We start from the raw sequence: 12203 nt of genomic DNA on the forward strand, positions 1-12203 counted from the left end.
TTTGTCATGGTGTTAGATAAATTTTAAAACCAATTATCAAACGTAGCAATTTTTCTGCCCCACTGTCAGCCCTCACAGGTCCCCACCAGGAAATAAAGGTGGTCTGTACCTTCTATAAGTAATACCAATGTAGAGCATGATTCTTCATTGACTTGTACTATAGTATGGAGCCATATAGTTCATTGGTGGTAGTTTTGATTGGAGCAGTAGTGTAACAGCATAATTAAACAGACAATTAACTTATGTATTAATTTTTGTGGTACTCTGTTTAACCCTTTCATTACCATATTTCTTTCAAAATACACTACCTTTATTTCACTTAGAAAATTATGAAGAATTCCATAAAATAACATTGTTGTTATTCAGTTGATGTTTGGAATGTAAATTACCATGAAATTCTGGTGGAAGGTTTTTAATTTTGATCATTTTAAAACAGAAAGCTTATATCATAAAACCAGTAGCAGTCTCATGTGGGTTAGTATCAAAAGGGTTAAAGTCCTTAAATATTTTATTCTTTATTGCAAAATACTCCAATATAAGATTTACAACATTAAAACATTTAGGATTCATTGCACCTGGCTACAAGAACATATGGTCTTATTATGGCAGTTGATGAAAAGAAATACAACCAATGTAAAAAAGGAAAATAACTATAAAAAATAAAAATCATAAAAAACAAAAATCATTTTCTTTGTTTTAGATTTTATAAATTTATACAATTTATGTATTTATAAATGTTCATAGTTATACAGTTCATTATTTTTTTTTAATTACCTCTATTAATTTTCTTTTGGTTTTCATCTAAATAATTTTTTTTCCATAATTATTTTTAGCTCTTTCTTCATGTAGTTTTATTGTAAAATTTTCTTTTGTTTTAGATTATAAATAAAGTATAAACGTAGCCACAATACTGAAAGCATTTTACTTGAATTGGTGAGTGATCATTAATTTTTTTTTTTTTGAAATTTTCCCTCTTATCCTGTCTCTTCATTTTAATCCTTCCCCATTTTTTAAGACTGATTTTATTGTTTCTTGTTTTTATGCACGTTTGTGATGATATAATCTCTTTATATATGTTTACATATATGTGTGCATGTGTATATAGGTATATGCATGTGTGTGTGTATATGTTTGTGCGTGTGTCCCCATGTTAGATATTAGATATTTTTGCATGCCTTGTGAGTGAACTTTGATATTGGGTTCTTGCATAGACTAAATTCTTTGAGGCATATCAGCTGTTGGATTAAGGTGCCAAATTCCAGACTACATGGTAAGGAATTCGAACCTTACTTTGAAAACCATTGTGTTGTGCTGAGCAAGTCATATTATTATATCTTCTTATCTCAATTTGGATACAAGCATGGCTATGTGATTAAGAAGTCTTGGTATGAAACTTTGGTTCTAGGTTCAATTCAGCTGTGCAATACAAGTCTCAGCTCACCTTCTAAGTGAAATTTGATAGGCAAATGTGTATGGATACCTGGAACAGCCTGGAAGAATTTTTCCAGTTCTTGAATTGTAGACATAATTTGTTGCATAGTCTGTCACAACCATCTGGCTCTTAAATGTCTTTAACTGGTTCCACTCTATTCTAAGCATTTGAACAAGCTTTCCAGTTTGAAGGAAACTTAATTCTTCTCTCCCTCCATACCATCCAGGAAACATCTGGAATGGCCACTGACTTTTCTCCTTTAAATCAGCAAGGCAAAAATGTTTAACAAAGAAAGCATATTCCTACTCTTGGTTCAATTGCTAGCAGTGGTGCATAAATTTAGCTGTCAAAACAACAATCAAACCAAAAAGAGAAAAAGTCAAAATAAAAACCTTTCTGCTCTTGTGTTTTAACCCTTTAGTGTTTAATCCAGCCATATCTGACTCAAATATTCTACCTATTTTATGTTCAGACTGTCAGATCCAGCCTCTAACACCTACTCTGCAATGTCATTCTAAAAATAAACAATTACATTGAAATCTTGAGGCTATGAGATAATGCATGATTAGTTCAAAATAATGTGAATAAATAAGCATTACATTTAATAGAGTAATCTGAATGTTATTATAGCTATCACTTGTTATCAGTATGCACTATGCTTTTGTTAATGATTTTAGAAGCCCATTTAGTCAAGAGCAGACTTCAGTACACTTTCAATCTTCCCACTACTGATCTAGCAGAACATCCAGAATGTGAAGGCTGCACCAACCAGCACTGGAATGCTACTCTATTCATCAATACTGAAATGATGAAAAGCAAAGTAGACTTACATGGGATTCGAACTGGGAGCAAGGAGAACAGGAACAGATATTACAACATGTTTTATCACTGCCACTTATTACTCTGCCAATTGATCAAACAAAAAGAAAAAAGGATCATAAAATAATAAAGAAAAAAAATAAGTTGAGTGTTCCAGTATGGCCATAGCTTTAGGGCTGAAACATGTAAAAGAAAAGAATATATTGTGATGTCAGGAAGAGTGGCTATTTTTAAGAAATAAATGTAGCTTAAACTTTTTTCAATACACTGTTTCCATATAACATTACTCATAACTCTTTTTAGAAGCAAGATGGTTGAGTGGATATAGTATTTGGATACAAACTTATATGACTTGAGTTCAAATTACACCAGAAGAATTTTGCATATTTATTCACTACAGTCATGAAAACAGCTATATGTTTATGGCATATGTTTAATGGGGCAACACGACATTTATGATATGTCAGTTTTGGTTACTGTCATAAAGACTGCTATATGTTCAGTGGGATGACACCCAACACTGACCTGTCAATTTTGGTGGCAGTCACAAGACTGTGCTATATGTTCAGTGTGACACCCAACATTGACATGTCAATTTTGGTGGCATTCATATTGACAGTGTTACAAGTCAGTCAAACAATGCATGATATTGACAGGTTAATTTTGATAGCAGTTGCAACGACAATGTCACTCAGACAACATATGACATTGATATGTCAATTTTAGTGACAGCTGCAATGACTGTTACAACATTTATTGAGGAGAAAAACTCATCAAATGACACAGGAAGTTGCAGTTTTCTTAATTTAATTACTTTATAATTTAGAGTATATATATATATATATATATATATATATATATATATATATATATATATAATCGAAATTGAATTAAATTCGACGACTGGCACCCATGTCAACATCGTTTCCTTCATTGGAAATGAAACTCGGCTTGCAAAGACCTATTGGGGCAAGTGAAAGCGAAACCGTCAATGGCACCTGTGCCCAGCATCGCCTTCCTGGCACTTGTGCCAGATGGCACGTGTAAAGACATTCGAGCGAGATCGTTGCCAGTGCTGCCGAACTGGCATCCAGTGCAGGTGGCACGTAAAATACACCATTTTGAGCGTGGCCGTTGCTAGTACTGCCTGACTGGCCTTCGTGCCGGTGGCACGTAAAAGCACCCACTACACTCTCGGAGTGGTTGGTTCCTCAGATTGGAGCCTGGTGTAGCCATCTGGTTCACCAGTCCTCAATCAAATTGTCCAACCCATGCTAGCATGGAAAGTGGACGTTAAACGACGATGATGATGATGATATATATATCAATGCAGTTTGTATATTGAGGGTTAAACTGATTTTTTTTAACACTTGAGATGTGATTATCTTTGACATACTTTTGTCTACCTTAAACACACAACTTAAGGCTATCCTTGGAAAACACAAATGTAGTACCTGTAATGCGATGAGAGCTTATGATTCATTAATTGAATTACTAAACACTGATAGAGTAGCCACTCACAGTCATTGTGCTTCTTTGTACTTTTATAGTGATTCAGTTTCAACTCATCAAAGACCACATTTTAATTTTCAGATTACAACTGTTGTATGATTATTTCATGTTTATATCAAATCTTTTTATCATTTACTAAATCATCCAAAGAACATTGGAGTTTGGAGATCAGAGGTGGTTATTTATGAGGCTGGAAAATATTTTAAAAGCTTAAAAATAGTGTTAGCTCAGTTGACAGGAAATTTCTAGTAGTTGTTGCTTGTGCCCCCACCCCAACTGTCTAGTTTTAACTAGGTAGAATGGGAGCCACATATTACAATCACAATTAAGGCATTTAATTGCTTGTATCAAATTAATGGAAATATTATTCAAACATTTCATGGTTTCTGAAAAACAAAAGGAAGATATGCTAAAGATGTTTAAAGAAAGTATGGAATAACAAGAAGTTGAAGAGAAAGAAATGTATAAATATATGAGTTCATTCAATAAATATTACATTGCTTTTCAGTACAGTACATTATGTCTCTTTATGTCAGTTATTGTAGGTAGATCTTAGTTTAATATGTGTCAGAAGATAAAGCAGTTTGTTTACTGGCAATATTGAACCTACTTCCTGTAATGTAATATAACCAGGTCAGCTAAGATCAGCCTATAACTATGATAAGATTACAGTGAGAATTTTGTAGATAGAGATTAATTGGTGTTTGGGTGTTACTGGTTACAATTGATATTAAAGTACAATTTTAGTTGGGTTTTTTTTTTTTATTATTATTAAGTAATCAAAAGAGGAACTAGACCATGCTCATGGACTTTGTTAGTTTTCTTAGAATGGAATGTATTCATAATTATTTCAGCTCAGGTTAGAATTTTTACGAGTTTCCAAATTGGTGGGAAAAATGGGTGATAAATAGTTTGTAGAAGATAAAATGACTGAGAAAATATTTTCTATGTCTTCTTGTGAAGGGTGATGTAAAGTGTTAGAACTGATAGGTGGGGAGAGGGAGAGAAATGGTGCTTGGATCATAGAATGAACCAGAAAATTCTCAAGGATAGTTTCAAATCACTGTAATAAGCCAGTTAGAGGACTTCACTCAGTACTAGGTCATTAACTAATATATTGGGGGCAGGAAATCTGCTTATCAGAATTAAGTTTCTGTTTTGCCCTTCTTTGTGTTTAACAAGATCACTCACATGCATACACACGTATGTGTGCATGTATAACCCTTACATTTTCATGGGGAAAAATATACTAAACATATATAAAAGCGTTCATGGATTTATATACAGAAGTGAACTTCTAACATTTTAAGCACAGGTTCATTTAGCTGCTATAATTTTAAGAACTTGTCTACTGAAATTTTAAGCACGAGTTCTGTGTAAAAGATTCTGAATTTGACAGTATTCTGAATATAAATATTAAAATTGGACTGTTGTAGAATCCAAGGAAACTGCTCTGCATTGGTAAAAATTAAAGAGAAGATTGTTAATTTTCTTTTGACAAGGATTAAGAAATATAATGTATTATTACTTTAGCTCTTTATCTGAGAGTGACGAAACAAGGGTTAAAACTGAAAGTGAGGGTTTGATTTGGTAGGGAGAGGGACTATTACATAAAAGAAGTTGTATGAGAGGATGAAGAGGCAAGGAAACAAGATGATAAAGGAAAAGGAGACAGAGTTGGCCAAGAAGATAGATGCATTCCTCACACAATCATAAAAGGAGATATCATTAAGGTGACATTAAAATATTGTGGATAAGAGGGAGAATAGGCAGGTGGATAGGTATAATACATCAAACAACCACAAATAGTTACTGCTATGATGAAAAATTTTTAAATTGTTAGGGGAAGCGAGAAAATTTGGGTGATGGTATTAGTGCTTTGTCACAGTGTTAGAATGTTGGTTTGAAACATAGGTGAACATAAATTACACTAATACATACATACATACATACATACATACATACATACATATGGATCTAGTTCAAAACGAGGGCGCCAGTATTTTCTTAACGAAACACTTTGAAACTTGGGACACTGGTAGAATGTGTCATATAAAACATCTTTTTCTCTTAGTCTTCTTAAGAAAAATTATTATATTGCAACTTATTTCATGTTAAAGTTGTCATATTTCTGTAATTTCAACCAATGACTGACGTCCATTCAGCCGAATACAGTAAGTGCTGACTACGTAAACAAACGATTCTCAAACGATTCTGGCGGTGATAAAATTATTATTTCCTTGTCAAAAAATGACTGAAGCATATTGGCAGTAGCTAATAAACCTTTCTATTATAGGCACAAGGCCTGGTTTTTGAGGGAAGGGTTAGGGCAAATGTTGTACACATACAGTTCAGGCAGATGTTAACGAAATTATATTAAAAATAAAACGAAGGAAAACGAACACACGTGTGTTGCCTCTCTGCAAAATGTCAGAAGTAATGGAGATTAAATACGCTTTACACCGCTTAAACTGCCAAAGGAACCGCTTAAACTGCCAAAGGAGTAACTGTAAACAGCTGAATACTTGACAGTGATTGGTTGAAATTATCGAAATAAGACAATTTTTTACATGAAATAACTTCGAATACAAAAATTTTTTTCTGTTCTATAACACAAAATAGATAAGTATACGAAGTTTGAAAGTCTTTCGGTACCAAAAACACTACATAAAACATAAATGAAAACTGGTGCCCCCGTTTTTAACTAGATCCATACATATATATATACGCATGCACATACAACATTCTATATATACATAAATACATGTAAACATTCTTTACTGTCATTAGAACAAATAAATTTTACCAATCTTGTGAATTTAACATGAAATTAGAATATTTTATGTAGCACAGAAATTAATTTTCACTTCACATCAAAACATTAGCCCTTTAGCATTTAAACTGGCCATATTAAGTCCAAATATTCTACTTGTATGTGTTAAAAATGGCCAGATCTGTTCTCGCACACCTACTGTACAATATCATTCTAAAATAAATAATCACATCATTGAAATCTTGAAGCTATGAGATAAAGCATGACTAATTCAAAACAATCTGAGTAAATAGTCATGTGACTCTGTGGTGTGATTTTGAAGTCATAACTTTTTAGAGTACACCTCTCTTCAGCATCCAACACAAGAGTTAATAGCTGCTTTGTGAGAATCAGATCCCGTTCACCGCCATTCATATGCCATTCATGGGTTTTTAATGTATTCTGAGGCATTGTGTTACAACACAGTTTATTCTACTTTTCATGGTTCGGTGATAGCTATAGAAACTTCTGTGTTTCTAGGGGAAATTACCTGATAAATACTAAGGTATCTTTACAAAGATTTGTATTTTCACTTAATAATCTTTTGGTTATTATTGCTGTCATTGTAACATCTGATCTCGCATTTATTGGTTCTAGTTTTATCTCCCTCCTCTTCTCTCTCCCCTCCCCTTCTCTCCCCCCTTCTCTCTCCCCTCCCCTTCTCCCCCTCTCCCCCCCTCCCCCTCCTCTCCCCCCCCCTCTCCCCCTCCCCCCTCCCCCTCCCCCCTCCTCTCCCCTCCCCTCCTCTCCCCTCCCCTCCCCTCCCCTCCCCTCCTCTCCCCTCCCCTCCTCTCCCCTCCCCTCCTCTCCCCCTCCCCTCCTCTCCCCCTCCCCTCCTCTCCCCCTCCCCTCCTCTCCCCCTCCTCTCCCCCTCCTCTCCCCCTCCTCTCCCCCTCCTCTCCCTCTCCCCTCCTCTCCCCCTCCCCTCCTCTCCCACCCCCCTCCTCTCTCCCCTCTCCCTCTCCCCTTCTCCCTCCCCCCTTCTCCCCCTCCCCTCCCCTCCCCCTCCCTCCCCTCTCTCCTGCTTACTTCACTGAGTTTATTCAAGGTGGTTATTATGCTTGGCTTGAGACTACCCTTGATATTTTGACACTAGATGAGTTATGTAGATTGCAGTGTAACTATCACAGCACAGCATTTCAAATAAAAGCTAAGATAGAGTTACTTGTGATATTTATTTTACTGAAAATATTTGTAAAAAAGCTATGTTGATAATAATCATTGAAAAGACTACCCATTCCCAATAAGGCTCAATGTATGGGTTAAATTCCACTGCGGTGGCACCTAAGTAAGTGTCTTCTACTATAGCCTTGGATGTACCAAAGCTTTGAGAGAGAATTTTTTTTGACAGAAACTGAATGAAATCTATCATGTATATGATTCTTTCTCTCTTCCTATGTATGTCTGTGTGTTTGTTGTGCTTGAGAAGACATGTCAAGCTAAGTAAAATCAAGGCTGTTCTTGCATACAGGCATGTCCCCTACATCCCTCTTCAACCAAGTGATCCTAATAATGCAGGCTCATCGGTGATGGTGTCACATAAAAATCACTCATGCCAGTGCCGTGTAAAAGTACCCAGTACACTCTGTAAAGTGGTTGGCATTAGGAAGGGCATCTAACTGTAGAAACCATGTGAAAATAGACAAATGGAGCCTGGGCAACTCTTCAGCTGGTCAGCTCCTGTCAAACTGTCCAACTCATGTCAGCGTGGAAAATGACTGATGATGATGTGTATTATTGTCTCCTTACCTAGACTTTATATAATAGTTCTTATATAACTATTACCATCATGCTAGCAATGTCCATTTCTGGCCATGGAAAAATATTAACTTGCTTGGAAACAAGTGATGGTTGGCAACAAGGGCATCTGGCTGTAGAAATCATCTTCAACAAATTCTATTTAATCCATACAAGTATGGAAAAGTGGATGATATATGATGATGATGATGATCACTGCAGGATTAAAGAATCAGGTGTCACATGTATACGTAACTGACATGGTAACAAACTTATAAGAGTGTAAACTCTTTTTTCATCATATATTTATTACATTTTGCCATTGAGCGAAGCACATCATTTCTATCTACATTATACTTGTGTAACAGGACTGGTCAGCATACTGTAAGGGCACCTAGAAGCAAAATATTTTCATTATTCTTTGAAACAAATGTCTAGTTTTGCAGACTTCTACAATAGAAAACTTATCAACCAAATATTACAAAAGAGTTATGAAAGAAATTTAGTTATATTTATTTGTTTATTTATTTTTTGTGTTCTAATCTTTAAAATAATTTTTTTTTTTTGTCTATGATTATAGAATTATTTCATTGGCAGATTATTTTTGAGCTTTTGACACCAGCTGATTGCCTTTGGATGTAGAGGTCTGGACATTGATAAATTATTTTTGGATATTGGTAAATTATCTTTAGGAATGGACACTTAGTAAGGTTATCTTTGGATATTGATATTGGCTCCAGACGTTGGTTGATCTATCTTTGGAACTGGACTATTGATTTACTTTTTATAGGAATGTTTATTTTTCATTGCTTCATCTGTTGCTATAAAATAATCAAATCTACTAACCAAGAAGAAGATAGTCTGGTTTCACTGTAGCAAACATTCAATAGTCAGCTGGAGAATGTTCAATTTTAATCTTTTCTCTCTTATAAGTTAATGTGCAATTGAATTTAAATTTCAGATGTGATAAACCCAATTACCTCTTATTATTTGGACTTAAGCTTCCTCTTCCCTATATAATATATAATTCTCTTAAACCTTGCTCATCAAAATGATTTCTTCATCCATCTTTATGAACCCTTAACAAGCTATTCAAATATATGACCATATTTGTCCAGTTAGCATTATGTAGGATTTAGTCTGTCTGTTTCACTACAAATCCTTTTGTTAACATATTTCTAATAATATACATTACATTTTTTTATAAATATTCAAGAATTTGAGAGGGTTTTGTAAAATAAGTGAAGCTACCTGTACTCTGTTTGTAATTGGAACGTAGCCTAATGAAAAGAGCCTTATATAAAATTATGATATGAAAGTTTTAATTTAAATATGTACTCTTAAGAATATGTTTTGTATTGGAAACAGCCAGTCTCAGATGGGTTAAAAGAATAATCCAGTGAAATATAACTATAATTCTTTTAAATAAATACTCTTGTTTATTTGTTTAATGTCAAATTATTTTCATGCTAGCATGGGTTTGGACAGAATTAGTTAAGGCAGGATATTATGGCTGGATGCTTTTCCTGTTGCCAACCTTTACTGTTTTTTTTTCCAGTAAAGGATTTCTTTATTCCGTAGATCTTCCAAAGTGCTGAGTGACTGGTGATAATGTCAGCCTCAACACTACATTGCTCAGTTTGTGATAAGCGTGGAATATACATGTACATTTACACCACACACACACACACACACACGTGTAAGCTTAATGCAGTTTCCATGTACCAAATTTCCTCTTCTAGTATTGGTCAACCTGGGTTTACTGGGTCTATAGTAGAAAACACTGACCTAATGTGCCACACAGTAGGATTGAAACCAAAACCTTGTGAATGCAAAGTGAAAAAATAATTTTTGAGATAATTTACCTAAATTGCTTTTCTGTCTCATGTTGTCTGACTTCATCATTCTTTTATTACTGAAGACTGGGTCTTATGATTTGTTTGTACCACGTTTTTGATAATAACGTCTGTTAATTTCCCTCGTGGCTTTCATTTAACTGGTTGAACTGGGGGCGGGGGAGTAAAAGACCATTGTTATTTTTTTCTTAACGCCAGAATATGTAAAAGGTTCAAAGTGAATGGTGTTAGTTGTCTTAACCAAAAATGGAATGCAAATGTTTATTTAACTCTACTTGTTTGAGATGAAATTATGATGGAATATGAAATATAAACTTTCAGTGAACATTTCCTGCTCTTCCATATCAGTAAGCTTTTTCTTTTATTTACCTTCACTTCTAAGATGTTGCAATGATGGATGAAAAGTTTGTTCAAGCTAGATTATATCCATTTTCACAATTATTTCTGAGTTTCTGGATGCTGTAAAAACTATTATCAGGTGACTGGTTAGTTAATTAAATCCTGTTTTGGTTAAGCAGGATTAATAAAATTCTTATATTGACAAGCTTGAAAGTTTTAGCATTTAAGATGATTAATTTTTGATGACTTGTCCTAATGAAATACTTAAAAATGAAAATTTTAACCAACACTGATAGGAATTGAACTGCAAATGCATTCAGTTACTTGTCTATCATCCATTTCATACTACCAAAAGAATCCCTCATCTACTAACTAGAATATAATGCAAGATGTGCTTAGTGGGTACATCTTCCAGTGTTGGCTGATTAAAAGGGGTTTATATATTGTATAATTGTAATTTCATTTTTATTTATTTACTATCTAATGTTTTCTAGATCCTTATTTTTGTGTTTAATTCAGGTTTAAATTTCAATATCAATGTGAATACTGTGTTGAGTCAGTAAGTTTAGTCTATTATCTTTTTTGCATTATCTTATTGTCTTCCAGTATTTTCCTAACTAGTTATGTTCAGTGGTATTCTTCTGAACGAGTGCCAACTATTTCCTGCTGCAAGCGCATTGTCAGATACTCAAACAAAGCTGTTTATGTCTGTTCAGTTTCGATGTAGTTGTCAAGGATTTCAAACTTCTGTGAAGACAGAAAATCATTGACAATCGATCTTCTTTTGTATGCTCTGCTTGTGGGATTGTTATTCATAATAAAGTTGTTTACTTGTTTTCATAACACATTACTAAGAATAGTTTATTATTGAGATTTATGCAGTTTATGGTTTTTGTTTGTTGAACCTTATGTAACGTTTGTTTATTTTAATGGTGAAAATATTTTGTAGATTTACTTCATTTTATATATATATATATATATATATATATATATATATATATATATATATAATCTGTGTATGTGTGCATATGTGTTTTGTTGTATCTATTGTTACCATTCTGACTATCTATTTTTAAAACAGTCTATATGTTTGTCAGTTTATCTGATTAATAATTTCATTTAATAATATTGTAAGTAGACTGTCATTTTATGTTCTTTTAGCACTCTGTATGTACTTCTCTGTGCTTTTCTACAATCTACATATGTGTGTGTCGTGTAAAGTTCATCAATTTTGTGCTGATGGTCCTGTTTAATCTTCCTCACATTAACATTCTTTTTCTTTTATTGGATTGGTCTAGAGGAAGATGATGGGTTTAAAGGTTCTCTTTGACTAACAAGATCATAATTATTCTACTTCTTTAATACTGGTAGGAAAAACAGTCTGAAAAGAAGTTCCAAATTAACATTCTAGAGAGGAAGGATTAGGTGGGATCACAATATGGATCATGAGAAGAGGAGAGTCAAGAAACTTAAAAGTATCTAAGTGATGGTACCTGACTATCGAGTCTCGAAGAGCAAATGTCACAACTGTAGTTAGTAGTGGTAACAATGGCAAAAAGAATAGACAGCTTATTTAAGGACCAGAGATAGGAGTGTGTTGAAGATCCCCTTTAGGGCAATCAACTCGATGTCTTTCCATTTTTTTTTTGTTTTGCTTTTTGTTTTTGAAGTGGTCCAGGATGTTATCTTCATTGTT

General features: G+C 34.0%; 1 protein-coding gene across 9 annotated transcripts in view; it reads left to right on the forward strand.

Annotated features, from left to right (window-relative positions):
* The window catches only part of LOC106880133 (nuclear receptor subfamily 1 group D member 2), a 207272-nt gene that overhangs the window by 42017 nt on the left and 153052 nt on the right, over positions 1-12203 (forward strand). For 5 of the 9 annotated variants that reach the window (XM_089347742.1, XM_052965614.2, XM_014929960.3 and 2 more), the window contains exon 2: positions 879-933. The exons of the other annotated variants lie outside the window; for them this stretch is intronic. The gene's annotated coding sequence lies outside the window, so the exon portion shown is untranslated. The remainder of the gene's footprint in view (positions 1-878; positions 934-12203) is intronic. 9 annotated transcript variants of the gene reach the window in all.

This window comes from Octopus bimaculoides, chromosome 2 (genome assembly GCF_046866305.1).
Source record: "Octopus bimaculoides isolate indiv1 chromosome 2, ASM4686630v1, whole genome shotgun sequence".
Lineage (NCBI taxonomy): Eukaryota > Metazoa > Mollusca > Cephalopoda > Octopoda > Octopodidae > Octopus > Octopus bimaculoides.